This window comes from Trachymyrmex septentrionalis, unplaced genomic scaffold, assembly GCF_001594115.1.
Source record: "Trachymyrmex septentrionalis isolate Tsep2-gDNA-1 unplaced genomic scaffold, Tsep1.0 scaffold114, whole genome shotgun sequence".
Taxonomy (NCBI): Eukaryota; Metazoa; Arthropoda; class Insecta; order Hymenoptera; family Formicidae; genus Trachymyrmex; species Trachymyrmex septentrionalis.
In genome coordinates, this window is record NW_017304269.1 from 189,109 (window position 1) to 193,974 (window position 4,866).

The 4,866-nt window shown below is 34.5% G+C and overlaps 1 protein-coding gene across 3 annotated transcripts in view; it reads right to left on the reverse strand.

Moving 5' to 3' along the window:
- Window positions 1–4,866, reverse strand: part of LOC108753526 (unconventional myosin-XV) — a 50,629-nt gene that overhangs the window by 44,345 nt on the left and 1,418 nt on the right. The window lies entirely within an intron of this gene.

Sequence of the window (4,866 nt, forward strand, 5' to 3'; positions counted from 1 at the left end):
TAAAATTCAGATAATTTTTGTAATATTATGATTCTAATTTGTGTTCAAATAAAATATTAGTTTGGCACATGGACGCAGCTTGATATCAATCATAATTACACGTTCGGAAATATCGGAAGTGTTGTAATGAGTATTCAGTTCCAAGGGATCGAGATACACACGACCACGCATGAATCTATATGTCTATGACGCGTACAAGATGTATACCTATAAATGTCGTTTATACCTTCTGTTGTACGATATATGACATCACTCTATTGCTGTAAATTACGTAAAAATAAACGTGTTTTTTTAGACACACATTGAAATATTTTAATAATTATAGAATAGAAACCACAGATACAGAGAGATGATGAAACGAAATCCGTAACACTTTCTCTCTCAATTCCGTCAATTATATTGTTTTTTCAGAAATTGACGTGGCACATATATTTCCATATCTTTATTTCGCCAGCTTTTTATAACTTTTAATCTGTATCTTTTAAAACCGTAACGTGAATTACACAACAACTCAGAAATGAAGGCCCTAAACAGTCAAGTTAGATTTTTAATGCTTAAATAAAAAATATATTTTTTGTATTGTTTACGCGGCTTTTAAAATGCGTATTCTCTACATATGTTGATTATTGCGAAAAACATTACTAAGGCTTCGGTGATCTAACTGTGAGGACACTCGCCTGGAAAGTGAGAGATCCGAGTTCGGAGCCGATATCTCCAGCCGAAGTAATATTTTTCGCAATAAAATTATTTATGGGTTTGATATTTATCAGCACAATAAATAGATATTATCAACATTTGCTGAGATATCTATGAGCATCAATACTCAATATTATTAAATTGCTTGTCAATTTAATTTATGATATTACTGCTCCAATTCTGTTGTAGAATTGCATTTCAAAACTGAAAATTAAATTCGGCGCGCAATTTGCAGAATTGAATATGAGTAGTACATAAATTCACACGAAATTATTTAAGCGCTAAAAATCCAACTGACCGTTTATTTCTGCTTCATGGTTTATATTACTTTTCAATAATTAATTTGACACACATTTGGCATCTTTATTTCAGTTATTGTATCTTTACATTAATTATACAATTGATAAAGTACACATATCGTGTATTTTACCAATTGTATAATTTTCCTTATTACTGTTACTTCATTATTGTTACAAACTTTTATTTTACAAACAGTTACTCCCTAAATTTTGTGAAGTGGAATATATCATGTTAAAGAGCGAAAATTGAATCAGTCTTGAGAAAAAGTTGCTCAATTTTCAGTCTTTAAGAGTAAAATTTCACTCTTCACTCTAAAAGTTTGAGAGAATACATATAAAATTAACAATTATTCTCAAGATTCGAGGTTGAAACCTCGTAAGCCATCCGACCCTGCGCTTCGTATGTACCGCAGGCAGCGTGTTAGTGAGCACACACTCATGAGCGTCAAGAGCGGCGCGGATAAATCTCTGTGGCTAAAGCTTCTAGTAAAAGTAGCAAACGGCTGGCGTCCTTCTCCGGCGTGCTCACCGCGGAATGCATTTCGCAATTTTATGCTAATTTGGTTAGTCACCCTTGATCAGCGGCAAGCCAGGCAAGCTCGCGAAGCGTGGCTGCGACGACGCGTAGGTTAGATTCGATGGAACGAGATACATGACGAAGACAATGGCAACAACGGCGATTTGGCCTTTCGACACCGTTGACTGTTCATTGTCCGCGCCAAGCTACGACGTCGGCTTCCACCGTCGGCTCTTTCGATGAGCCGGCTCACCGAAAAACGGCAAAATGGCTGACCGATTTCGCGAAAAAATGTTTATGTTGCGCGTCATCCTCTTCTTCTGTTAACACGAGTATTTAGCACCAGAATCAAGTTTCATATGTATTATGTACAAAAGACTCTAAGCGTTTGTAACGGGAATTGGATTTAGAATTTTAAAAATTCAAATTTTAATTTTGAAGCCTCTTTTTAAAGTTTGAAAAAATATATTGAGCTTCGATGAAAAATTGCTCCGTCTCTATAACTAATTTCGACACAAAAGCTCTCTTTCATTAATTATGTTGAAAATTGAGTCCCGGCAAAATGAGTTAACTTTCACGTATACTTATTGTCAGTATAGCTTATAATATGATGAACTAAAGACTTCATTGATGCAAGGCTCAATAATGAATAGTTTTCGAATTGTGGTGTATCGAAAGAATAAAACTTATACTCACAGTACCTTCGATACACTTTAGCCCAAAATAATAATATGAAATTTTTTGTTCGCCACACTATAACTTAAAATATATGTGTGAATACATTTTACCGGGATCAATTTATCATATAATCAGTGAGGAATCTACTAATTATATGGTGAATTGTGTCCCGGTGGAATAAGTTAATTTTCACATATGATATAACTTATAAAGCTAAACAAAAGACGCAAGACCCAATAATGCCAATAATAGTTTCAGAGCTATGGTGGAGCAAAAGTGTAAAACTTGTGCTCACAAAGCATCTTTGGTACACCAAAAGCGCAAAAACTATTTGTTACTAAACTTTATGTCTGTGACATTTATTGTTCATCACACATTAGACGTGCAAATTATCATTTCACCGGGATCCAATTTTCCATATAACTAATGCGGGGTTTTTTGAATAAAGTCCAATCTCATCAATACTTAAGAGACATAAAGTATCAATATCTTAAGAGATGTAATAGTATCATGTTAATAATCTTCAATAAAATACTGGAAATAGAAGTCGGAAGGGAGAAGAAAGTACTGCAACTGTTTGTAAAGTTAAACTGTACTTATTCCATATAATTATGTACAGTATATTAATTAAAAAATACATGCAAATCCAATTCTTTTGAAATTCATACATTTACATAATCACAATATTATTCTCCTCGGTCAACTGCAAGTTTTACTTAATTCCCCTCGCAAAGTGCTCTTGAGGTTAACGTATGCACGCATATTGCTTCACTGCAAACGTGTTAGGAGCAAAAAATCTCGAAGGATAATAAATCTCTTTATCTCTCTTTCTCTCGAGCGACAATTTCATAGCGAGTGTTAATGGCGACGAAAGAATAGGAACTCTGCGATGCAAGTTATCCAGGTCAGACAGAGAAAGCAGCAGCCGACCGCGCGGTGATACAAGGATCTTATGTAATTCATAATCGCGCGCCTCTCTCGCGGCTATCGATGCAAGAGTCAGCCGGGCGATTAATCGTGCGTGATCCTGTCTCTCGTACATATAGTATAGCCGGTTCGCATTTCAAAGTCATAGTTGCGTCCAACCGAAACCGTTTGATCGAACCGCGAGTACCGCTGTGTCTCAAATAGGGCATGTCTCTTGAACGAAATTCAACCCGTGACCGAGCTAACCGATAAGAAAGCAGCTTTTAGGAAGCACTTTCTCTCTCCGCATTTTTATTATTCGCTCTGTATCATTCACAATTGGACTTTCGTGCTACGCCATGGCGAACCGTTCGCATGCGATCGAGTTTTCTCAGCGTCAATCATTTCCGCTTGACCATAAAGAGAACATTATGAATTTAGAATTAAGTAAAATTTATAGTATAAATAGAAATTTCTAACTGATTATGCAGAATTTTCTAGTATCATCTTGATGTTATTCTTATCCAATGAGGGCTAAATCTTGAGAAAGTTGATGTGCAAATATCGGTATATTAATAGTAAATTTTATATATTTACTCATATGTGTGGAAAAGTCACAACTCTATAATGGATAATTATATTATGATTGTTGAAACTTTTGAAATTAATCGTGATATAATTAAAAAAATACATTAAAATTGAAAGTATAACATGGAAAGAAAATCATATTATAGAAAAATTGTATATTCACTCTATTCTAATTAAACGTTATTCCAATTTAGGATTTTAAAAATACTGTACTGAAAAGTTGCTCATTCTCAAATGTATCATTTTTTTTATCAACGTAGCGATGTCTAAAAATGTATGCAAGATTTATATAGTAGAAAATAATCACGAAGGTAAATAAAAAACTAATGAAAATAAGTCTAAAATTCAACTGTTTTAAAGTTAGAACCGTAGGAATGTAGCATAAAATCGCTTTAAATTTTCCATGAGTGTCATGAATGATGTAGTATATTACTCACATAGGAATTACTATCTAAAGTAAAAATATATTATAAAGTCAACATACATGCGTCTTTCCACAACGTCTTACTGTAACTATATTAATTTAGTGGTCATACACTTGTTTCCGCTTTCACATATTTCTAGAATGGGGAACTCAAGACTAAGAAGTATTCGTATTCTTTTCAATTTTCCACGACATGAGTAGACGCCATTAACCGCGGAACGTCATCTTCCACGGTTGCATTGTCCTTGAATACTTTCGCCTAATCGTGCGTCGACCGGAATGTCGTGCGCCACGGCACGCCATTTTAAAGTCAACCACATGAACTTTGTTTCAACATTTGTGAGGTAGACAAATTCGTCACGATATTCAAGTATCCTCAAGTAGATTCGAGCCTCATTTCACATCGTTCCCCGTAGATTCATGAGATCGATTTATATTTGTTCTGGTATTAACTTAACTGTTTCTCATTTATTCTATTTAATCTCATTATGCTGCTCATGATTACACGTCAAACTACGAACAAGTTGTATGCTCATGTAGGCACATGCACACAAGACTAATTGTAAGCTAGGACTCGAGCTAAATTTTTTTATTATCGACTGGCTTGGTGATGAGCTTTTGATGCATAAGAAATGACTGTTAATTTAATCTTCGCTCGTTTCAGAATAGATAAACAAATCAGGAACTAAAGTTTTTTACTTATTATACATACACACTGCACGTACACCACATTGGACTAGATATATCTGAATTCTACA